This window comes from Oryctolagus cuniculus, chromosome 3, assembly GCF_051225735.1.
Source record: "Oryctolagus cuniculus isolate XC-2025 breed Fujian yellow rabbit chromosome 3, ASM5122573v1, whole genome shotgun sequence".
Lineage (NCBI taxonomy): Eukaryota > Metazoa > Chordata > Mammalia > Lagomorpha > Leporidae > Oryctolagus > Oryctolagus cuniculus.
This window is the reverse complement of record NC_142869.1, coordinates 150,208,938-150,235,486: the sequence shown is the minus strand read 5'-3', so window position 1 is coordinate 150,235,486 and position 26,549 is coordinate 150,208,938. Positions and strand designations below refer to the sequence as shown.

Here is a 26,549-nt window from a genome sequence, read left to right as displayed (position 1 = left end):
AGAAATTAATTAGAAATGAAAAGGAACAATCTGAGGAAAAAACCAGAAAGAATTATATAAATGCAATTTATTGAGACACCAAAATTATCAACTTTTAAACCTTAGATGTTGTAGATTTTTTAATAGTCATCATTCTACAAAATGTAAGAGTCAATCAAATTGCTTTGGATTGCATTCTTCACTAACATCTTGCTTTTTACAAAATCATTTGCTATCATATCATGTATTTCATTTTGTTGCTACTGTGACTGATGCAGACCAATGCCAATTGAAATGAGTAACTGGGGCCGGCGCCGCGGCTCAGTAGGCTAATCCTCCGCCTAGCGGCGCCGGCACACCGGGTTCTAGTCCCGGTCGGGGCGCCGGATTCTGTCCCGGTTGCCCCTCTTCCAGGCCAGCCCTCTGCTGTGGCCAGGGAGTGCAGTGGAGGATGGCCCAGGTGCTTGGGCCCTGCACCCCATGGGAGACCAGGAAAAGCACCTGGCTCCTGGCTCCTGCCATCGGATCAGCGCGGTGCGCCGGCCGCGGCGGCCATTGGAGGGTGAACCAACGGCAAAGGAAGACCTTTCTCTCTGTCTCTCTCTCTCACTGTCCACTCTGCCTGTCAAAAAATAAAAAAAAAAAAAAAAAAAAAAAAAAGAAATGAGTAACTGGGATATATTTCTGTGAATTTCTGGCTTTGATGTCTTAGATGATTTCTCTGGCTCAGAGGACATAAATGGAGGTGGTGAAAAAGTGTTTGATATATATATTTGATACAAATTAGTGAATAAAAGATCCATGTTCTTTCTCACTGAGGATTCATAATGTATACTTAGAAAACACTTGTTGATTGATTGCTTAGTATAGACAAAAAGAGATGAAATTAAACAGAAGTGACACAGCTTCCAGCCATTGACAAACTTCGTTATCCCTTACCAAAAAATGGCCTTTTTATTTAGCAAAGGGCAGCATGAAAACAACCTTAACACACACAAAATAAGTCAACAGATTAAAGAAGTTCTAGATGTTCTAATTCTGGTCAGAGTTATCAATAGGAGGCTGACAATAATATTACTGCTATTTACATATTGGTACCACACTGGCATGGATTTGCATAATGTATTGAGGCTCTATGCTCCAGAGAGTTGCATTGTAACATATTGGTGCTTAATGAACTCTGAAAAAATTGATTTTCCACAGAGTAAATTAAGGAATGCATTATAGCTGTTAAAGCAATCTTAAGGGAAATCCGAAGCTTCCACTGCAGCACCATGCTTAGTAAGTAATAAATTACATGTTATACTTATTTGCCTTAATTCATGCTAATTTTGTCCAATTAATGTATCACAGTAATTCAGAAGCCTGTCACAGGAGAGCTAATTATTTATTGGATTTTTGTGTTCAGCTCCCTAGGAGTCTACTAGCAAACAAACTTGCGACTGTCTTTCTCATAGGTCCACAGTGACATTCTTATGTCTTACTGCGAGGAAGTCAGATTTTTGCTTCTGTTTCAAGTTTTTAAAATGAATTATGGGGTAGCTTAGTGAGACTCTTGTTCTTTGATTGGTGAATTAGTTTGACAACTCAACATTCTCTTAGCACAAGAGCTACTGTCTTGTTTATCAAGCTAGTTTATCACATGAGTTGGTATTTATTAGAGCTCTCATTAAGAAAAAAAAATTTTTAAATTTCACACTAAAAGCTTTTGCTTATGTATATACCCAAAGTGAATTGCAAAATTGAAATAATTATCTGGATAATTCACACCAGAAATCCCAACTAATTTACCTCAATTCTCTGTAAAGTGGTGGAGTCCTCCAATGGATTACCTCAGTACTTGTGTTCTTCACCTCACTCTGCACAATCTTGATCCCAAACCTTCAAAGCCACAGGCAGTGTTCTAAAAATATGGTTAGAAAAAATACTGTCATCTAACTCACAATGGCAATTGATATCAGTTTATAAAAATAGACTTTTTACTTTACTGCAGTGCACTTCTAATTCACAATTCCCAAAATGAATTATTTATGAGATTAATTTGTGTAATTCATACCTATAAATAATGTGGCAGTTGCTAAATATCTTGCACCCCATGAGAAGATGCACACAGCACAGTCAGAGAGATAGCCCTTCCTTAGAAGCAGAATGTCCTCTGTCTTCTGGAATCCTGGCAGATCCACATTTTTGCAGTTATTTGTAGAGGGAAGAGGCATTTGTTCCCCTGTTTTACTTTGTCCTTTGGGTACCAGGTGATTACCATCTTCTAGCCAAATAAAAAAAAAAAAAAAAAGAGGTGATATCTCTTTAAATTCACATTGTAGTGATGTTTACCAGAAAGTTGTAGCACAGTGATTTAACTTGACAGTCAGTAAAGCACATCACTGTTTGTGTCACAGACCTAAGAATAAGGTTTACTTTCACAACTGCTTTTTTTTTTTTAAGATTTATTTATGTGTTTGAAAGGCAGAGTTACAAAGAGGAAGAGAGAAAGAAGTCTTCCATCTGTTGGTTCACTCCCTAGATGGCTGCAACAGCCAGAGCTTCACAGGAAGCAGAGAGAAGAAGGAAAAGGCGAAGGAGACTGAGACGAAGAAAGGAGAAAGCAAAAAGGAGAAAACAGAAGCAGGAGGAGGAGGAAGAGGAGAAGGAGAAGAAGAAACATGTGGTATGTAGTCTATAGAAAAGACCGTAACTATACCCATGTGTCTTACAAATTAATCGATAACATTTATTAACAAACCTTTCACGGCCAATGTAAGCACCATATTGCCTAATAGCAAATCAGGTGTGACAGCTGCTATCTACATATTGTTTAGGTCCAACTTTGACAACCTTTTACATATCTGCACCTGCTGATGCTCTGTCTCCTCTCCCAGAATCCAAACTCTTAGCTGCCTGCCCATTGTTGCACCTGTCCTTTTCCCACCCCACTGCACACCCCACCCAAGTCTAGTCTTTTTGAAGCTAAGATTTTGGTTTTGCCCATTATCCAGGACAGGCTTAGCAAATCTCTTGCTCAGGTAGACTTTAGTCTTTGCTGACAATACAGTACTCCCACCCATTTAACCGACATTGCCTAGAAATCTACTTACTCTTCCTCCCCTCCCCAACCTCCTCCTGCAGCAAAGAAGGGCAAATCAAGCTATCTTAAGAATTGAGAAGATTCTGAAGTGACCATTAGCTCGCCATTGTGGGGAGCAACTCGGACTAGACTAAGTTACTGGAATTAAGACTTATTCTATGCATCTGCTTTCCCACAATATGGCGCTGAGAAGGGAAACAGCTTCTACACAGCTGCCTCCAGTTCAACCAATAAACTGTGGGACCTGCTCCTGATTGGAGGAGAGCAGCGTACTCGGCGTGTGGGCAGCCGAGTTAGGATTGGCGGAGGAGGACTATAAAGGAGGAGAGAGACGGCATGCACCAGGAACATCTAAGGGGAACACCTGTGCAGCCCCCAGGAGAGCCGGCCGGCGGTGTGCCGCTCCCCCGCGGAAGTGGGGAATGTGGCAGGGGGAACTGCCCTTCCATGGAGGTGGAAGGACCAGCAGCCAACCCGGGAAGAACCAGCAGCAAACCCGGGAAGGGCCGAGCAGACAAAAGAACAACGCAGGGTCCTGTGTCGTTCCTCCACGAAGACTGGGAGCGACAGCCATGAATGTAATTCTTCCTGAAACATATACAAGATATAGAACCCAGTAGGAATTTCTCTGTAGGAATTTCTCTGTAGCGATGTCTCCTTTCAATGACTGGCAGGAAACTGCGTGATGTGCCACTTGGGCTTGTTTGCAATGCAGCAACTTGGTTTTGTTTGCACTGAAAGTTTGTCAGATATAGCCCAACAGTTATAACTGTCAAGAATAAACAAATAAATTAAAGTGGTTTTTGTTCTTATTCTTAGGAAGTTCGTATTTCATTAGATATGAAAATAGTAGTGGAATAAAAATCATCCTCTTCCAGTTGCAGAGAGGATTAGGCTGTGAGGATCCATCTAGTATACTTTCTGGAGCTCCACTGAGTTCTGAACCAGACACTCTGGATATTAGGCCTGTTCCCTTTGTCACAGCATAACTACTAGGCTAACATCAAACACAATATTATGATACTGAATAAATGGCCTTTAGATGATGAATACAACCCATATCTGAGTCCATGATTTTAAAATGTAAGGGAAAACCCTATGTGAGCTTATTTTATGGTTCTGTGAGCATGTGGTTTCATTTTATGAAATTCATTGAGTGTGCCAATGTCAGGATAAGTCTAAAAATGAAATCTTACTTTCTATAATGCAATTGTCAACATGGTACAAATTGGCACTTGTCACACAGAAGTGTCATTTATTTAAATTGCTTCCTTCTGGTATGGAGGAATGAGCACTGGATTTGGAGCCTGGACTTGATAACGACTTCTAAATTTTTTTTCTCCTATATAGATCTTGCTCCCGATCTAGAGCCATATGTGTTACTCTATTTATATGTGAGTCTTTCTTTAGGTGCCTCACACCTAGCCTTGCTAAATGAAAAGTCACTACTTCCCATCATTATACACTCATTCACACAGATACCACTGCTAAGACTCCACTAGAGTTACAAAACATGCTCCATGAGCTTGGCATCTCCTGTTCTTTCTATCTGGAATACTCTTCTCGCAGGTACCCACTTGGCTCATTTTCTCACATTCTTCCTTCTTGGATCTCCTCCAATCACTACCTTTGTAAAAATATAATGCACTCATAGTGTCCTCTATTCCCCTTCACTCATTTATTTTTTATCAATAGCTCTTTTTAAAATAGATTTATTTATTTGTTTGTTTACTTGCAAGTCAGAGTTACAGATGGAGAGGGAATGAGAGCGAAGTTCAGTTCCCTAGTTCACTCCCCAAGTAGCCCCAACAACCAGGGCTAAGCCAAGTGGAAACCAGGAGCCCAAGAACAACTTCTAGGTTTGCTGTGGCAAGCACTTGGGCCACTGTCTGCTGCTTTTTCCAGGTCATTAGCAGGGAGCTGGATCAGAAGTGGAGTAGCAGGGACTTGAACTAGTGCCCGTATGGGATGCAGGAATTTCAGAATGAAGCTTCATCTTCTATGCCACATGCCAGCTGATCAATAGCCTTTAAAGCTATCTGACATACTGCATATTTCATTTTATCATTTATTTTGTTAAATAATTCCTCTTTTGGAAGGGGTTGTTTTTATAGGCAAATTAAGTTTGCTCAGTCCTGGTTTCCTTTTCTGTAAAATGTCAATAATAACAATTGTATGTGCCTCATGAATAATATGAGCATTAAATAGAGATTACCGTGTATCTAAAATATTAAGATCCTATCACATAGCCCCACAATGTTGGGTAGTGCTCCATTTTCTTCGTCTGTAAAATGGAAATCCTATTCACACCTACCTGCAGTGAATTGAATGATGATCCCTGTGGAGTGTGTCCTAATCCTGAGAACCTGTATTTACTTTAATTGAGAACGGGGTCTTTGCAAGGGTAATTAGGCTAAAGACCTTTAAATGAAGAAATCATTCTGTAATATCTGGAGGGAGGAGCTAAGTCCAATGACAAGTGTTGTTATAAAAGATAAACCAAAGAAGAGGAGGTGGCAGTGTGACCATGCAGACAGTGATTGGACAGATATAGTACAAGTCAAGGAATACCAATAGCCACCAAAAGGTGGAGGCAGCAAACAATGGATTCCACCTGAGACCCTTCAGAAGTAGCACATCTGTGCCAGGTTTTGGACATTCAGCCTGCAGAACTGTGAGAGAATAGGTTCTCTGTCGTTTTGAGCCCCCACGCTTGTGGTAATTTGTATGGCAGTCCTAGTCCAGTCACGGAATCCTTGTAAAGTCTGAAGAAGTTAATGACAACTAATTTCTCAGTGCCATGCATGCTGCATTCAGTGAAGGTCAACTGATTTTTGCTGTCTCTGTTACCAGCCAAATTCTAGCTCAATTACAAATCTGGGGTTTGTATGTCTTCTGAATCTGCTCTTTTAAAAGAAATTTTTTTAATTTGAATCTAGTTCAATATACTAATATTTTGGAAATACTCCATTTAAACCTTCACTCATAAACTATATCTGAGTAATAAATTAAATGCGGGAATGTCCACTTAACCTTCTGTTTCTGCAATAGTGGAGCCTTGTGGCATTGGGTTTCAGTGTTTTCTAGGATGCATATCAAGCATGACACGGCTCTAAATTTTTCAGCAAACAATTTAGGCCATCCTTATACCAATCAGTATTTCACCCCGCCAGTCAAAGCCGTAACTTGACTTTTTAGTTAAACTCCAGTTTAATTTGTAAAAACGATCACATTGTTTGACTTTTGTGACCATTCAGCAGCAGTGGTGTAACTGCAGGTATAGATGAAACTAGAGAAAAGGACTATGGTCAACAGCTGTTCCACCCCCAGCCAGGAGACACAATGCGCTCTCCCCATCCAATAACCACCTGAGGAAGAATGGAAGAGGGGAGACTGCCAGCAAACTGCTGGCCTGCAAATTCCCAAAAGACCAGGATTACGGTAAAAGAGAAAATCAATCAGGGTGTTTCTCTGTTTCTATTTCCTTATTAGAAAAGGACCACACAGAGAGAGCATCAGTAACAAAATACAACTGTGAAAACAAGATTTTGGCAGGAAAGAGAGGTGTGAGGAGGAAGGTGAGAAGGGCATATTTGGAAGTATTCCACCTCATTTTCCCTGGGAATAGTTGGTGAGCCAATAATATAAATCATAAAAATGCATAAAAACATTCATTATCTTTAAAGATCATTTATTACATATGCACAAAATCGGCTTGGTTCTCTATGAAAGAATAAGTAAATGTGTAGTACATGTGCTCAAATTATTAAGAAATGAAGTCACATGTTTATTCTTTTTTTCTCTAAAAGAAGAACAAAAGCCACTATTGAGTAATATATTTCAAAACTCATTTAAATAAATAAAATTCCAGAAAGCTTTTGTACTTCTTTGAATGCTTTAAAGCCAAGGATAAGAGAGTATCATTTTGGAATATATTATTAAAATTCATTTGGAAGCAAACTTGTTTTATTTTTAAATTAAAGTGGCAATCTTCCAGCATTGTAGGATTTTCCACATATCTGTACAAATTCAGGCTACTACAGGTGCATGTTAAAATAGTTGTGATTTACTTCTCACTAGTGTATTCCAGTGATTTGTTTCTTAATCAAATTTGATACAGGATTCAGTAAAAATAATGGTGGTGAATACCTATATAACCTAGGCAAAATATTGCTTCTAAATTAGCAAATGAAAACTTCTAAAATATCAGACTTCACATGAAAGTCATGTCTACTGGAAAAGGTAAACATTAGCTTTGGAAGAATAAGTGGAATGTTTCTTAACAGGTTTGGCAAGATGGATGGAAAGTGTTACTCATACACTTTTTTTTTTCCTGAACAAGGGATAATTTGTGAAGGGATAAATTAGTGTTGGAAAAACAAGTTGGGATAGATTGTAAGCAACAGCTTAATGAGTAAACCATCCACGGATTCCCAGAAACTGTTAGGCATTCAGAAGAATTGTCACTAAATATATGGTAGTGATTACCTTGAAAACCTCATTCAACTCAGAAATATGCAGTTCATTATCCCTGCAGTTATGTTTTTGAGTATTTTTGCATGTGTATGAAATTTGCCCAGAGCTTAGAGACTGTAATTTTCCTTCTATAAAATACATGGATTATCAATGTGTTTGGTTTTTACAAACGTTGATGAGCAGTCATAGTTTAGACAGATACATGTGTCAAAATGGCAGAAAATTCTACTTCTTGGGGAGGATAATGGATAACAGAAATGTAAGCATTTTTCCTATGTCTGGCACTAGACTGGACAGAAATAGAAACAGGAGGGCTGCTGTTCTCAAGAAGGTCATGCATTTCATTGAATAATAGAGAAAAAAGCGCAAAATATGAGAAATAAATGGACATGTGTTACTTAAAAGTGACATACATGTTCAAAGAAGGGAGACTGAAGATGATGTTAAGGAAAGCTAAAATTATGTGGACTGTGAGGAATTTAGGACTTAATCAGGTCTGATTTTTCCGGTAAGGGAAAATATGAGTTATTTAAAAGTGAAAACGGGGCCAGCACCATGGCGCACTAGGTTAATCCTCCACCTGCGGTACTGGCATCCCATATGGGCACTTGTTCTAGTCCCGGCTGCTCCTCTTTCAGTCCAGCTCTCTGCTGTGGAAAAGCAGTGGAGGATGGCCCAGGTGCTTGGGCCCTGCACCCACGAGGGAGACCAGGAAAAAACACCTGGATCCTGGATTCAGATCAGTGCAGCTCCGTCCGTTGTGGCCATATTGGGGAGTGAACCAATGGAAGGAAGACCTTTTTCTCTGTCTCTCTCTCACTGGCTGTGATTCTACCTGTAAATAAATAAATAAAAATCTTAAAAAAATAAAAGTGAAAAGTAAAAAATGTATTTTCAATGTTGCAGGTGTGCCTGTGTGTATGTGTGTGTGTGTGTGTGTGTGTGTGTGCAAAGAACAAAACCAACAATTTTTGCTTTCATAATACAAATTAAGGAAAGTAAGTCTTCCCAAATCCCATACTGGTAATATAAACAGAGCCCTGATTCCTAATGGGGTGAAGGAATGAGGGACATCTCAGAAATTCTGGGGCATCAGGAACACTGGTTTACCATTATTGAGGAAAGCTGCAGGTTGGAGCTGAGGGGTAGGAAGGATACTCTGATGGGAGACTAGGAGGCATGAGGCATGAGGAGGAAGTAGGAAGGTAGGGAGATGTGTGAGGAATAAGCTCAAGACACAGGAGTGGAGAGAGGTGTTAGTTGATAATGGTATCATTGAGAGATAAAGGATCAAGCTAAAGGGATTGAAACTGACTTGCTGGGCAGCAGAGAGCTATTTGTAAGTCTTAAGCAAAAGATTGTTAGGGAGAGAGGATTGTAAGAAAACTGAGCTCTCTGATACTTATGATAGCAGGGTGCTTCAAACACTCATGGAAACTAGAATTCTAAGATAAGCTTATTTTGGTGTGAAAACATGAAAGTCATGCATACTCATAAAGGATAGAAAATAAATATGGAAAAAGAAAATAGAAAAGATAAATGAAAAATGTATTGGAAAAATTCACACATGATGAGCCAGAGTTGGGAATAAAGTGAGGTTAGTAGATTTTCTTCTATCTTAAAGGAAGATAAAGGCTATGACTTCAAGTCTAGGAAAATAAAGCAGACTTACTGTAATTGTGCCGACTCTCCTAATCTTCCCTCCCCAGAGTGTATGCAGGCATGCCCTCCTCATGCAGTTAAAGGGCAGTTAGTTGGAAAACACTCAGTAGTTAAGGGCGGGACTCGATTTCAAAGGCTCCATGTATCTCATGCCTTTACGTAATTTCTCTAAGTAGTCATTCTCCTAGTTTTTCACTGGTTAAAAAAAAATACATACTATAGAAAGGAGATTCAATTTCTCCTTCAAGTTATATATGTGATGGTCATGTAAACTCAAGAATGAATAGATATTTTTTTTTGCCAAGAATTAGAAAGAACTCAAATAATTTTTCCATTTTTTTTCTTGTGTGCAATGGGCCTTCCTTGGCTAAGGAGAAGTAAATGTCACACTTCTAATTCTGAGGTCAAGTGGTGCTGAATCACCCCTACCCATTTGCGGTTCTTACTTTTCCTTGTAGATCTGAGAGTTGTCTAGAAGTCTATGTTGCTTGGCATCTGGCAATGTTAGCAGCTGTGGGTCCAAAAGTATCTACTTGAAAAGGATATAAAGTGAAGTGAGAATTTCTCATTCTTGAACAGCTCATAGGTTGAATTGTTGCACCCTGTGGAGTTGGAATGAAAAAGTGGCAAATGCTTGGTTCCTCTCTCCCCATTTTCCACAAAATATCATTTAAAAATGATATATCTATTAATTTGAAAGGCAGAGTTACAGGGGATGGGAGAGGAGAGGGAGAGGGAGAGAGAGACAGAGAGAGAGACAGAGAGAGAGACAGTGACAGAGAGAGAACTTTCATCCACTTGTTTACTCTCCAAATGGATGCAACAGCTGGAGCTGGGATGACCCAAAGCCAGGATTCAGGAGCTTCTTCCAGTCCTCCCAGGCAGATGCAGCGACCTAAGAACTTGGGTCATCTTATGCTGCTTTCCTAGGCACATTAGCAGGGAGCTGGATTGGAAGTGGAGCAGCCAGGGTTCAAACTTGTGTAGTATGTATGGGATGCTAGCTCCTCAGGTGGATGCTTTATCCTCTGGCCACAGTGTTGGCCCCTATCACAAGATTCTTAATCAACATAATAAATGTTAACCTAAATTATTTTTACCCTGGAATGGTGAGGGATGGCTTAAGTGTCAGTAATATGATTATTTCCACAATCCAGGGCCATTTATTTTCTTGAAAAAATGTGAGCCATCCAAGGTCTCTGTACAATCAGTGTCATTTTTTGTGGTGTCAAAAAAGATACCACCAACTTTGATAAGTTGATGAGCATAGAAATACCGTCCCACTGTTGCCCAAGTCACCAGTGAATATGGTAGTGTTTGGGAAAGGCAGAAGTCAACTATTTAGTACTTAACATCCCTTTGTGTTCAGCATGGCACCACCTAAGTAGTATGATTTATATCAAAAGAAGGTAGAAAGACAATGAGTGATGAGGTACAAGTATGCTGTGTCTAGCTGCCAATGATTGCACTGGATTTGAACAGAGAGTTTCAGTGGCAACCTATGTTTGAAAAAGCAATGAATAGCATGAAATGTAGCAGAGAAATAAGAAAGAGGAAGAGTAGAGCATGGGTAGTCAATGACAATATCTGCTGATGTGTTTAACAATTTAGACCCCACACTTCTTGTATGAAAATAATATCAGAAGCAGGAAAAGTCAACTCCGCAGGTATAGGACTCTGTGAGTACAAAGTCCTCCAATCAATTGTTAAAATAAGCAACTTGTAATTACTAAAAGCTGATGAGTAACTCATAGGATTGGGGCCAGAGTAGAGATTGCTTAAATTAAACATTCTTCCAAAAGACTTGGGCAAAATAGCTTAAGTAATAATGTTCAAGGTTCACTAGCAGCAGAAGGAAGTTGCGACATTTTGGAAAAAGAAAGCAATCCTGTACCAGTTTTCAGAAAGATAACAGAAAAGGAGTAAATAAGGCAAGGAATAACTAAAACATTTCTTCAAGTCAAGTCCTCATCAGAGTGTTAACAGCAGGACCATGGTTTTCTTTCTATGTGAACCCAGGGATCTGCTCATAAGTGAGGCAAAGTTGTGCCTTCTTAAGTTTCTTCATTACTGCCTCAAATATGGAAGAGACATGGTGGAACAGGGGAGAGATGGAAAATGTCTTAAAAGCTGACAACAGCCCCCTGCGCTGCACAGCTACAGGCTCTTCGGGTGGCAGTGGGAAAGAATAGCTTTACACCAAATGTGCAATTTAAATATTGAACATGAACGACCAGTTCTTAAACACCAGAATTAAACTCTTCTAATAACCAATGGCTAAGAGGTCATTAAGAAAAGAAAATAGACGGAGGGACTCAATAGAGAAGATCTGACATTTACTTAAAAAGATAAAATAATTTAATGTTGATTGGGACTCCTCACTAAGCCAATTATGGATCCTTGCTAGTCAGGGAATACTTTCTCACATTGTCCCATTGATTAACAACATGGGAATCCCTTGTATCTATTTGATCCTAATATTGCACATGGCTAAAACTGTGCCTACTCTTGAAACTCACACTCCATGTCTACATTCGTAACTCTATCTTTGGATTTTTAAAAACTGTATTGAGACAGAATTCATATATCATACAGTTCACTCACTTGAAGAATGTAATTCAAGCATTCTTAGTGTAACAAAGTTGTGCAACCATCACCACAATTAATCTTAAAATACTGAATCACTCTAGAAAGAAACCCCACATTGCTTCATCATAATTTCCCATTTTCCATCTTATCCCCAACCCTCATCATCCCTAAGCAACCACTAGTCTTCTTCCTTCTCTTTAGATTTCTCTATTTTGAATATTTCATAATAAGTATAGAGAATCATACAATATGTGGTCATTTGTCATTGATTTTTTTTTCATTTACATTATTGTTTGAAGTGCCATACATGTTGTAGCATAAGACAGAACTTCATTCCTTTTTATCACCAAACAAGCTTATGCTACATCTTGTTTATCCATTCTTCAGTCGATGGATATTTGGCTTCTTTCCATTTTTTGGCTATTGTGAGTAAAGCTGCTGCAAACATTTGTGTACATGTTTTTGTGTGAATATATATTTTAATTTCTCACAAGAACAGGTCTAGGAGTGGGACTGCTGGGTTGCATAGCAGCTCTGTTAAATCTGTTAAGGAATGTCAGACTTCTTTCCAAATCAATTATACTCTTCTTCAGTTTATAATAGTTTCAAATTTTCTCCATCCTCATCAAAACTTATTGCTACATTTTTAGAAAAAATATTTATTTTATGTGAGAGGCAGACAGATATAGAGAAGGAGAGCTCCCATCTGCTAGGTGGCTACCCAAATATACAATGGCCCCAAGGCCAGACCCAGATCAAAGCCAGGAGCTGTAAACTCGACCCAGATCACCTAGTTACATGGCAGGAACTCATCTACTTATGCCATCAATGCTGCCTCCCAGGGTCTTGTTAACAGGAAGCTGGAATTAAGGGTTGGAGTTAAGTATCAAACCCAGGTATTCCAATGTAGGATCATAGGTATCTTAAACTGTTAGGCCAAATCCCACCCCCAGCTTTCTTTTTAAATGATAACCTTTCTAGTTTGTGTGAGTGATGATCTCTTTGTGATTTTTTATTTAGTTACTTTTCTTTTTCATTTGAAAGGCAGAGAGAGAGAGAGAGAGAGCAAGAGAGAGGGAGAGAAAGCACTTGTTTAACCACTGATTTACTCCCCTAATGTCTGCAATAGCCATGGCCTGGTCAGGCTGAAACCAGGACCTTGGAACTCAATATGGGTCTCCTACATTGGTGGCAGGGACAGAGTACTTCAGCCATCATCTGTGCCTTCCAGTATGCACATTATTAGGAAGCTGGATCCCAAGCAAAGTAGCCAGGTCACTAACCAAGGTCAACAATATAGGATGAGGGTGTCCCAGGTAGTGACTTAACTGCTGCACCACAAACCGACCACTCATATGGATTTCATTTGCATATCCATGATGGCTAATTATGTGAGCATCTTTTCATGTGCCTATTGGTCATTTATATCTCTTCTCTCTTCTCTGGGAAAATACCTAGTCAACTCTTTGTCCTTATTTTAATTCTGCGAATTGTAGTTGCAAACTGTAGTTGTGAATTGATGATGTCCTTTAAACTATAAAACCTTTGTTATTTTCTTAGTTATCAATTTGTTTGTTGTTGCTTTTTTATGTCATATCTGAGAAACTATTGCTTAATCCAAGATCATGAAGATTTATGTCTATATTTCCTCCTAAGAGTATACTAAGTTTCTCTCTTAATTACTTCTTATATACTGTGTGACTAGTCCAACTTCGTTCCTTTGCATGTAGCCATCCAACTGTCACAGAACATTTGTTGAAAAGAGTGTTCTTTTTCTCAGTGAATTTCCTATACCAACCAGATTTTAATATGACTTCTCTGAAGATTTTCTTTCTACAATATGCTTTTGGCTATGTGTCCAAGTTCTTGGAGACCACATTATTGCTTGCTATAAAACTTGACACCCAAACTTCATTGAGTAAATTCCTCTTTTTTGGTTGGCCTGAAAATATTAGCTACCAGCCAGCAATTTGCTTCTCATCAACTCCTCCAGCCCTAACCACAGAAACCATCACATCTCTGCTATGATGCAACCTGTAAGTCCTCATTGGACTCACTCTTGCTCCTGATAAACAGTTCAATTTCTTCAAAATTTTCTCTATAATGTAAAAATTATTCTATGTATATGCCTAATACCAGCCTGTCTCTGAAACTTTAAAGCTAAATTTTTAATTCCCTCTTGATATCGCCACACAGAATTTTCATCACTACTATGAAGCCAAATACACAAAAGTCATTTTTATCCATCACCTTTGTTTCAGATTGTTTCTTACCTTCTTTGCTACCTTGTTTCCTGTGGTAGTCATTTTTTGTTTGTTTGATCAGCATAAAAATCAGAATTAGGTTCTTGGAGGTGTGAATCTTAAGCAAAGACTTTGCTAGGGCTGCCATGACAAAGCACCACAAACTGGGTGGCTTCACCAATAGAAATTCGTTGTCTCACAATTCTGAAGGCTGGGAGTTCTGGGATCAAGGTGATGTCAGACTCGGCTCCCTCTGAGGGCTATGAGAGAGAAATCTATTCATAGCTTCTCACCTAGCTTTTGATGGTTTGCTGTCAATCTTCATTGTTCCTTAGCTTCTGCTCCATCACTCTGATCTCAGTTTCATCTTCAAATTTCCCCTGTACATAAGAACAATGGTCACATTGGATGAGGGAACCACCTTAATCCTTATCTTAAATTAATTATAACTTCACTTATCCTATTTCCAAGTAAGGCCACATACTGAGATTCTGGGATTAGAGCTTCAACAAATGAATTTTGGAGGACACAGTTCAATTCATAGCAAAGTCATAGAAGTCAAAAAGAGGTTAAAGGACACCAGATAGACAATCTCCACTTTCCTGCTGTTGAAAACTCTAGAGCTTATCCGATTACTACACTTTTTAAGAATTCATTATTTTCATAGGTCAAGGTTCCCCCAGGAAATAGACTTTGAGACCAAGATATGCATGTGGGAAGTTTATTGAAGAATTGCAAAGATTTTCCATGTACATATACTTCAAGGACTTAGAGACATCTCCGAGCACACTCAGTGAGACTTTTATTTTAAAGGCAAAGAATGCAGTGCCATAAAAGAAAGCAAGCTCAGGCAAGCATTGGAAGCAGAAAGATATCCAGATGCTAACTCCCCAGGCCCTTATATGCACAAGGACCATGTTTCATATCTGGATTGCACCAAGATCTATGTGAGATATCTTGGCTTTGGGAGAACTCAAAGCAGAAGCTACAATAAAATTTTTATGTTTCTCTGGTCATGCTGTCAAACCAGGCTGCTTAACCTGTTAAACTATTTGCAAATCATCATTAAAAAAAAGCACTGACTCTGGGGGTTGTCAGGGAAGTTTCAGACGTTTAACAGCACATGATAAATCCTGTTGCCCTTGCCTTAGCCAAGAGTCAAAGTCAGACATTCAAGTGTCACTAGAGGTAAAGAGAGTTTTTCTAGGAAATCTGTAAATCAGTGCTATCCTCTACATGATTGTTCTTTGGATCAACACCTGCCTGAAAAGGAATAAAGTTAAGCAGAATGGGAAGAAGGAGAGATTGGCTCGCAGTGTAGTAGCAATCCACAGCCAATCATGTAGGAGCACTGGAGCTAGAATGCCCCTACAAAGATGTCCCAAATTGAGGTGAGGGGGCAAAGTGGAAAAGAAAGATTTCCCCATCGAGGAATGGAAATTGAATATGGCTTAGGGTGTTAGACCATGATATGCCCTTAATCAAGGCCACATCCTTGGAAAGGCAGCTCTCTTTATTCAGGTTCAATTGACAGAGAGAGACCTGGCTGAGAGCTGTCAGTTTCAAACACATTCAGCAGCTGAAGTTTCCAGGACCCTAGGAGGTAGACAGCTCCTTCTTCTACTCTAAATAGTCTTCCAATGTCATTCCAACAAGTTCCAATTTCACTAAAGTTTTCAGAATTGATTTATATTAGGTACCAATAGTGAAATGTAACTGCTAAGGTGCCTATATAAAATCATCTTCCAATCTTCTTCAGCATGTTCCCTTTGTTTCTCGTATCTTTTAGCTGGAATGATATAGTTGTCATGAATTCTCCTTTGGATCTCTTATAATGGATCCCTACCATGAGTGAGTCTATACTTATCTTCATATTTCAAATATGTCTACAAAAATGTGAACGTAGGAGATGGTTAGTAAAACTTGACCCTTAGAGAACAGAATGATGGTCCTCTCAAGGCTATATGGGCTGTAAATGGAGTAAAGAAAGATTTGAGATAAATTACCCAAAATGAAGGGCAAGAATTAAGGAAACAGCTACCTGAAACAGCTCCCTGGCAGCAGAAATAGAGAGAGTTACAAATGTTTCAAGGATCCAGAAAAATAAAAGTGTGTGCCAACACTAAAAAGACAGAATTATGGGCCCTAGACAAGACAGCAGATTGTCAGCAGGTTTATGGAGGATAGTAACAGAAAATTGGGATGTGTAGTGGTCCAAGCCTCTGGCAGGTGATTAACCAAAAAGAAAGCAGCATTTACAATGTTGGGGAGCCGGGATGGACTGTGGAAAGGCCTCCACCTTTGAGAGAGAGTATAAATACAAAATGCCATTTTTAAAGAAACTTAAGTTCATTCATTCCCCCAAATGGCTGCAATAGCCGGATCCCCACTAGGCTGAAGCCAGGAGCCTGGAACTCTGTCTGAGTCTCCCACATGGATGGCAGGGGCCCGAGTACTTGAGAATTTTCACTACCTTTCCAGGCACATTAACAGGGAGCTGGATCAGAAGCAAATCAGCTGGAACTTGAACTTGCACTCTGATTTGGGATGCTGGCATAGCAAGCAGTGGCTTAACCCCCTGTGCTACAATTCCAGCCCCTAAATATAAATCTCTATTGTAGAGTGGGAGACCATTAAGTTTATGGCAAAACGTTGATCTCTCAGATTGAGGTTCAGGTCAGGATTCTGGCACTAATTATAAAGGATAACTTAGGGATAATTTGAAAGTCAGTGTCAAGGCAAAAACTCAGTGGCAGAGATGGAAAGAACTATACTTTGAAAGCTATGTAAGTATGTACTCATTGAAAAAGAAGCCAGATCCTGAAAATGGGCAGAGGAGGAGAAGCATGGATAATGTAAAACAAAGGAAAATTCTAGGTTTGGCCCCTATAGCTGTGGTTTTGCATAAAACTATCCCACAGTTCTGTTGCATCTAATATTTGCCATAGACAAAAATGTCCCATTTTGATGATATTTTGTGTGGTCACTCTACCAGCCTCCAGAGAGCATAGAGGACAGTTAATAGAGAGTATGAAATTTTACTTGCCTCAGCCAGGACAAGCTTAGGAAATAGAGGTGAGAACTAGGAGAGCAGAGGGAAGACAAAGCCCTCAGAGTTGCATAGAAGACTGAACAGAAAAACAAAGGCAAATGTGATCAAAGACCACCTATCTCATCAGAGGCAAACGCATTCCAATATCCAAGTATAACTTTCTGTGTGGGGAGTTGTTTTCTTTCTTACTTAAAAAAAATAGAAAAAATATTAATGCCTTAGCTAATTATAGAATGCCTCCCTCACAAATCTACAATTGCTTTCTACAGTTTATTTTTTTTTTTTCTCATTGACAAGTGACCCTGTTGTTTCCCAAAGGAATCAGTGGGATTTAGCTTATATTAATATAATTGAAACAACTGCTATCTTGATGAATGAGATTAAGCATCCATTTAATAAAATGAAAATACCTGTGTGCTTGAGGTGTGAAGAATATATGCAATTTTGTATACTAAATCCCTACCAAAACAAAACTACGAAAATCCAGCAAAATTATCCATTTTACTAATTGACTTTAATTCAAGTGAAATCCATAGCTTAAATTTAACATTCCTACTCTTGGGAAGCTATAGTCTTTAGAGATCGAATATCTTAAATCCTTAGGCCAAGATAGAGTCTTTAATTGAAAAATAATCATATTCTTTCCTTTTTGTTATAAGGAGTAAAAAATTAAAATCTGTATTTTTTCCCTACTAGTCCTATGAGAGGTTTCCCCATTCATGACATAATTGAAAGTTTTCAGGCCTAAAACACCTTTAAATCAGGAACAAATCAATGCTAAATAGGATCCCTCTTCAAGCTTTTTTAGAGAACAGGTTCTGTGAAACTCTCAGAGGGCTCAAAGTAGGACAGAATAGTAAGAAATGAGGCTAGAAATAAGGGCAGGGTACCAATGGGGGAAAGAGCTTAGCAAATAACTGCCTAAGAAAACATTCACGGAAAGCTGGAAACCTTATAAGCAGGGTGGCCACCAACATTAAGTTAGAATTTATTTCACTTGGTATATAAACAAATGACTGAGAATAAATAAATTCTCTAAAGTATTGTTTCCTGTATTTAATTGGTTTCAAAGCAGTACAGTGCCAAGAATACAGACTTGAAAATTATTCTACCTGGAGCCAGCTCTTAGCTCCATCTCCTACAAGGGATGTAACCCCAGGTATATTACACACTCTTCAATGCTGTTTCATCACCAGAAAAAATGGGGCTGGCCATGAGGGTATGTTAGAGTTATGAGAATGTGTCCAATTAATGTTGGCTCTAAAAACACTTAAAATTATTTTCTCTAATTCTTTTTTGATTCTGCCAGCCAAATTCACAAGAAATTTTAATGACTTCTCATCTGGGAACTGGGTATTTAAATTTTCCCACTGGCTGAGACAGTTTTATTCATTCAGGTTTCTTTATATAATCACCTCTGGAACTCCTTTTCAACTCCCCCAGTACAAATCATTGTTAACTTTTGCCCATGTGTGGATATTTATCTGTGTATAGTCTGGACAACAAATTTGCTTTAGAGAACTAGTGCTTCTGTTTCTAATGCAGTTTTAAAATCCAAAGCATGTAATTCATCCTGAGGCATAGTCACAAATGACATAACTTGAACAAATAAAATAAGCAAAGTCACCTGTAAAGTATATCGTGGGTATCGTGATGGAAGAATGGGTATAGTTACTGCTTTAATGCCTAAGTTCTAAAATAGTCCCTCAAACAATTTAGGCTCTATATACTCTTGTTAAGTATAAATATGATGACACTTTCATGAGTACTTTTTGCAATACTGAAATATATTGAACAATAGGACCACACTGAGAGTGACTCTGATGTCTTACTGTAAATAACCTTCTCCCCTCATCCATTTATGTGCAGGTGCACATAAAGACATCAATTCCAAGATTCACCCAGAAGTATGCAATTATTTTACCAGGAAAATATTTTAGTAGTTTACTTTACTGTTTTAAGGTTCTCTCCCTCAGGGGACTATAATTGGCATAAACTCTCCCATATTTGGTAGTTGCAATGAGAATTAAATAAAATAATGCACTATACTATATATAACACAGCAACTGACATATGCTAAGTATTCAATATGATTTACATTATCTTTAAAATCATTAGTTATAATAGTATGTCAAATTATATATTAATAATATGTAAAAATCTTAAAATTTATAAATCTAAAGTTAGGGATTTAGAAAACTAAACTTTATATATATATAAATATATGCATCTGTGTGTGTGTATATATATATATATGTGCACTAATGGTATCAATATATATTGTTCTGGGAATTTCAAATGTTCTTCGTTAGCTTCCAACTTTTTAAAATCCTCTTTTAAGTTTTATTCTAGTTTGGCAAAATTCAAAACTGAAAAACTTTTTTTAAATTATTAACCTTTAACAAGGCTATAATATTATCTTAGAAAGTTTAAAACTAAATATGTTCCTTAATCTCTGTACAACTTAAGAAGACATTACATTTCCTTTTTCTGACTTGAATAATATTTAAGTAATTTAAAGCCTCTAAGTATGAATATTTTTAGGTTCAATAGCAAATGCCAGTAAGGAAAACTAAGAAAGAGGAAGGAGAAGAAGAGAGAAAAGAGAAGAGGAAGAGAAAATGAAATGTAATTGTTTTGCTTCAGCCAGAATATTGGAACTGGTGCTGAATGAATTCTGCCACCAAAACAATTATGAAATGGGAATAAAACACGTGAAGTTACTCTAAGCATTGGAAAACAGGCAGCACAGAGCATGGTCCCTGAAGGAAGGGACACTCACAAGGTGAACCAGATGGCGATTTGCTCCCTTCTCTGCCTACAAGTGATGTCCCAGTTTCCCAGCGTAAGCAGCTGAATTCCAGCAGAGCAAGAACTTTCTTGAGAAGAGAAGGTAGAGATTCAGGTTTAAAGAGCTGAAATAATTGGAGTCTAGGAAAGGGACCTGAAGAGGTGAGAGCAGCATGAAGCTTGGAAACAGGGGAAGGCAGTAGGTGATCGAGGACCACAGTGAGTCTTTGCTAAGGACTGGCTTGCACGTAACCCAGATCCAGAGGGCGCAAAGCATACCTGAGTGTGGCTGCTGTCGGTCTCAGAGAGAAACAGAGATACCAGACTTCAAACAGTGCCAGGAAATGAAATTACAGCCCAGTCCCAAATAAGCAACCAGAGAGCCACACCTGAGGAGCGAAGATCACACCTCAAGTAACAACGTATTTTAGACATACTCTAATAAAACCTACACTGTGGTCTAAAATTCTCTAAAGAATTTCACTGGAGACTATACTTGGGTCTGCCAATTTAGAGAAGTTGGAGAAACAGCTTGGGCTCTTCATGGGACGAACCTAACAAGTGTATCAAACCAGCACATCTTCACAGTGATCAGCTGGTTACTTGCTTGCAGCTAAGAATGAAAAACAATGTTCAGATAGAGCAGAATCCAGAATCACTACAGTGAATCATCCTAACATCCAGGACTATGTGCAAAAAAACAGGAAAGTGTGGGACTTACCCAAGAAACAAAAACAGCAAACAACTAATTTTAACTACTCAGATGTTGATTCAGCAGAAATGCTGTTAAAAAGCTATTATAAGTAATCTTAAATATATAAAGGAAAATGTATTTGCATTGAGTGAATAGATTGGGAATCTTGGCAGATAAATAGAAAACTTAAGAAAGAACCATATGAAACTGAAAAATTACAATAACTGAGTTTTTTTTTAAATTACCAATGCTGTTAATAGCAAATTCCAGATGACAGAAGATGGGGTCAGTAGACTTGAACCCAAAGTAAAGAATTTAGCTGTCTGAAAACCAGACGTGTGTTGATGTCACACTGAGATTGAACTTTGTCAGGCCAAGAAATAAATAAATATATATATATATATATATATATAAATCTCCTGTCACTGTATTTAGGTTTGTCATTGTGTATGTAAATTCAGAAATTAACAAAGTAGAATATAAGTGCCTGGAGGGAGAGCTAAGATGTGTTAATGTCTCCACCACTTACTGTTCTGTATATGTCTAATTTTTTTACATATAAATAAATGTTTGTTTTATAAGTATACCATATGTATGTTACATATAATATTCATGTTACATATAATGTTCAATGTATATTCGTATTTTTTCTATGAAATGATTACTGATGGTCAAACCTTAATTTTGAATTCTACTCTTCACAAGATAAAGTGACTTTTGTTCCCATTTCTTGGCCTACAAAGTTCAATCTCAGTGTGACATCAACACATGTTCTGTTTTTGATTATGTTTCCCTTACAGAGTTTAATTATATTTTGTTACTTCAAATTTCTGTATGGGTGTTTTACAATGTCTCAAAAACAAAATGTAATTTTTAAAATCTAATCTTAGAATCTATTTGGTAAGTCCAATTTCATTTGCAATTTATGTTAATTTTTGTATTTTCAATTTGTAGAGCTACTTGTTGCTTTCATCTTCCCCCTTTTATAGGATTCTTTCTCTTTTTGAATTTTCTTGAATGCTTTAGAGATTGTGTCTCAATTTTAATCCTTCTAAAAGATATCTTTACTCCCTTACCAATAACTCTACACATATACACATTATTCAAGCTCTGATGATGTGACTAGTGTTTCCAATGTTATACTCATTACTTATTTTCAAGTAATATAAATTTCCATCATTACATCCTGTTTTAAATCCAGACTTATAACATAATCATTCCCATGATTAATTGCTTCTAATACTCATTACTGTTTCCAGTTTCCAGTTAATGTCACTGCTGTATCTATTGGTGGAAAATGTTCTCCATTGTAAGCTAATGTCTCTAAATCAGCAGAGCACAGCATGGAGGAAGAGAAAAAAAACTTTGTGATGGTGTTTTAAGGTTAATAAGGAGAGGCTCCACTTCCACTCCCATCCCTTGGGACCAGCACGGTGGTGCAGCAGGTTAAGCCTCCACCTGCGACACTGGCATCCCATATGAATGCTGGTTTGAGTCTCACTTGCTCTTCTTCCAATGCAGCTCCCTGCTAATGAACCTGGGAAAGTAATAGAAGATGACCAAACCATTTGGGCCCTGTCATCCATGTGGCTGACCCTGGTGGAGTTCCTGGTTCCTGGCTTCAGCCTGACCCAGCCTGGAACATTATGGTTATGTGGGACGTGAACCAGCAAATGGAAGATCTCTGTCTGTCTCTCCCTCTCTCTGTGTGTAATACTGATTTTCAAATGAATAAAATAAAGGTAAAAAAAAAAAAAAAGATGCTCCACTTCCACTTCTACCCCTTGATTCCTGGATTCCCATTTTATGCTTTGAGAGAAAGAACCCAAGTATTCTTCACTTCTGAAGACATCCTGCATCCTGTAAACTAAGTTTCCAAAATGTTAGATTGGTATCCCCAGAGTAGTGTCATAGCTGCATCTTTAGCTAGGCCAGAATGAAGCCAGGAGCCTCTTAGGGTCTCCCATAGTCACTGCTTTCCTAGGCACATTAGGAGACAGTTGGATCATACCTGGAGCAGGCAGGACTTGAACTAGAATCTCTATGGGATGCCACCATTGCAGGAAGCAGCTTAACACGCTAGACCACAACTTCAGCCCCTAGACAGCTGCTTTTGCGTGAAGGATCTCATGATAATACTAGTCAATTCCTTGTATAACTACATGAATAACTCCTTATAAAACTAGATGGCATATATTATGCTATGAAATTAATTTGTTGGCCAAGATCAAGTTTGCTTATACTATGGTACTTCGTAGGCATGAAAGCAAATCCATATCCAAAACAGATGTGGAGTTTGGTGTATTTAAGTTGCCAGTTAGGGTGCCTGCATCCCCTATTGGAGTGTCTTGGCTCAAGTATCAGCTGCACTTTTGATTTCAGCCTTCTGCTGATGTGTACCCTGGGAGGCGGCAGATGATGACCCATGTGCTTGGGTCCCTGATGCCCACACAGGAGACTGAGATCCTAGATTGAGATCCTGGCTCCCAGTATCAACTAGGCCCTGACTATTGTCAGCATTTGGGAAGTAAAAAGGAGATTGGGCAATCTCTCTCTCTCTCTCTCCCTCCCTCTCTCCATCCCTCCCTCTCCCCCCACCTTTCAAATAAATTAAACATTTTTTAAAGTAAGTGTATATACAGTAGTGCAAATGTCTCACTAATCCAAATGGGAGGAGTGCAATGTAATCAACATACAAACAAGTGTTGGGTTCCTGTGTCTTGGAAGGATCAAGCTGACTCTGAGAATTCCTCTGCCCAACCAGAAATAATGACAAAGGTTCTAACAGATTTCATACAGGAAGAGCTACAATCTGCACACCAGGCATGGTACACAGCTAATGCATTAGTTTTCTGGAAGGAGTCAAGGACTCAGCCTCCCCAGACTCCATGTCCAGCTGCATTCCTAGCCCAGGAGCCACTATTCAGAGGCCTCCTTATTATTGATAATGTGGGGTGGAGGTTGATAATGTTGGCTGAGGTATCTTCAGCACTGAGTTCAAGATCAAGTTTAGAACAAACCAATCCACCATTGAATGTGAAACCAGGTACTATAAAGACAGAGTTTAGTCAGCAACGTAGAAACCATGGTAGTTATTTTGACTGAGAGAATTTAATACAAAAAATGCAGTTAAGTGAGGCCATGTGAGTTGGTTAACTACAGGAAATAGCAGCCAACTTTAAGCTGGGAAAAACAAAGAGATATTGGCAATGCCTGAACATACATAGCCAACTGCCTAACCTGTGGGAGATGGGTAATTTGACTGCTGCCAATGCTCCATTTGCTCAGAGAGGGGTCCCACTGACTGTGGATTCCTGTCTTTGAGGAGGGGTCCTTTTCTAGCACCGTGGTGCTGGTCTGGGAGAGCAAAAGGAAGCTGGAAACTGCAACCAGCTGCACTTTCTGAAGGAAAGGCATGTTTCTGAGAGGTACTCAAAGAACAAGCACACAAGATGCAGCAAGTCCTTTGTGTCTTGCCCCCTGTCTTCCCTTTGCACCTCCTACTGATATTATCAGCCAGGAAGAGGCCCAGCCAAGAAAAAAAGAAGGTCACAGATGACAGAAGGTTGGATTGAGAGCTCAGAGACAAGCTTAATAATTGATACATCATGTCTTCAGAATTGTTGAGCTTTTAATTTTGATTAATCTCTTGGTCATTTGCAATAATCTGTGTGTAGTTTCAATGTCATGTTTTTGCATTTTTAGTTTGAAATCCAGGAATATTATTCTTTTGTGTTTTTTTAATGAATAACATTATTATTTATAAAAATATTGGATTGCAATTTTTATACTGAATTGCTTAGATAATATCTCATTGTGGGGAGCAATCCGGACTAGACTAAGTTACTCGAATTAAGACTTATTCTATGCATCTGCTCTCCCACAATGTGGCGTTGGGAGAGAAGTAAACAGCTTCCGCACAGCTGCCTCCAGTTCAACTGATAAACTGTAGGACTTGCTCCTGATTGGAGGAGAGCAGCGTACTCGGCGTGTGGGCAGCCGAGTTGGGATTGGCGGAGAAGGACTATAAAGGAGGAGAGAGACGGCATGCACCAAGAACATCTATGGGGAACATCTAAGGGAACCCGTGCAGCCCCCGAGAAAGCCGGCCGGCGGTGTGCCGCTCCCCTGCGGAAGTGGGGAATGCGGCCAGGGGGAACTGCCCTTCCACGGAGGTGGAAGGGATAGTAGCCAACCCGGGAAGAACCAGCAGCAAACCCGGGGAGGGCCGAGCAGACGAAAGAACAGCGCAGGGTCCTGTGTCGTTCCCCCACGAAGACGGGGAGCGACACTCATAATATTCAAGGTGTCATATTCATAGATAAAGAAAATGTGATATATATATGCATATACACATGAAGGAATATCATTCAGCTATAAAAATGAAATTCTATTATTCGTAGCCAAAAGATTTGACCTGGAGGCTATCATGTTAAGTGAAATAAGCTAGACACAGAAAGACAAATACTACATGTTCTTCCTTATCTGTGGGGACTAAAATAAAAAACGAAATCAAAACTGAAAACAAAAAAGATAGAATTGCCTATCAGGCACTGATACAGTGCTTTGTCAAACTTTGTTTTAAATCTCTTTCAACCAAATTGATAAGAATTATATACTACTTTATGATGATCAGATGTGAAAGTAGCTTTTGAGACTAGCATGAATACTTCAGAGAAAATAAATTCTTTTCTTTACCTATATCAACATTTAACTCATAATTATTGGTGTGTTTATTTGTAGCATTATTGTAGCATATTTATTTTTAATTAAAGGTGAACTCTGATTTATTACTTCATGTGTTTATTTCCTTGCTCAAATTAAAAAGGATTCCCTCTCAGGTGGAATGTCTAGATACGATAGTGTAGTGCTATATATTATAGTAGTATATAATTTGGTGACTATGATTTTGTGACTATTTTAAAATTTACTAAATGTAAGTGAAGTTTAACATCATTTCCTTGACTATTTTCCAATTGAGCTATGGTGTCTTTACTTTTTTATTTGTTGAATTTTTTATTTAGTGGACCATTAAGCCTTTGACTATAATGTAAATTTAAAATGGATTATTTCAAAAAAAGAAATAAAATATTAAGTTGAAAACAAGGAATTCAATGCTGTAGAGAAGATGATGAATACACATTGATTTGTTTTGTTGTGAATAATCTGTTTTTGCTTAAATTGTGATTTATTATTTTTATTCTTGATAATTAAAATAGTAATTGCTAAATCTAGGAATGTCTGCATTTGCTTGGTTTGGAATATTGAGACAAATTTTCAACTGGTATCATGATCTGCTTTTGGTTTGGAGATTTGTTCTCATATTTTATTGTGGATTATTGCATCTTTTTCATTTGTCCTAGTTTCTTCTCCAGATATATGTTGGCTTTCCAGTCTTTTTTAGATAGATAGATAATAGACAGACAGGAAATTACTTTATTTCTTTTTTTTTTTTACTTTTACTTTTTCTGCGATAGTTAGGAGAGTTGTTTAAATATACATTCTAAATCGCCAATTCACTTTTTGGTGGCATCACTTGTGCTAAGTGTTGCTATTGTGTATTAATTTCTACATTTCTCCCTTACCAGGCCTTTTATGTCCATTGCATCCTGTTGTTTTTTAATATGGCTCCATGTTTACTTTGTAAGCCTCAACTTCTGTCTATAAATGCCATGGTTCCTTATAATCTGTATCAAATAGTTTTTGTTAAATTTTCTTCTCAACCAATTATTAGATAATTTTCAAAGCTATCTTCGGCTTGTAAGTCTTATAAATGCCATTTTTGTCATCTTTCCCTAGTTCATGGCCTTGATATTGGGATTTTTTTTGCTCTTAAGATATCTTCTAAGATGGCGTACTACATTTACACTCAGTTTCTCCAGCAGGTATGGTGTGGGACAGTTTTGTGTCTTGACAAACATCCTCTAACCTGTATCTCAGGGCAAAATAGTGTGCTCAGTTTCCAGTGTCAGTCTCAGA

The 26,549-nt window shown here is 38.4% G+C and overlaps 1 long non-coding RNA gene across 1 annotated transcript; it reads right to left on the bottom strand.

The window, feature by feature from the left end:
* Positions 1 to 671: 671 nt before the first annotated feature.
* Positions 672 to 14,416, bottom strand: LOC149127556 (uncharacterized). The gene is made up of 3 exons (XR_016231007.1): positions 14,328 to 14,416; positions 2,036 to 2,245; positions 672 to 1,882 (listed from the first exon to the last, which is right to left on the bottom strand). It is a non-coding gene; the product is annotated as an uncharacterized LOC149127556 (long non-coding RNA).
* Positions 14,417 to 26,549: the final 12,133 nt, after the last annotated feature.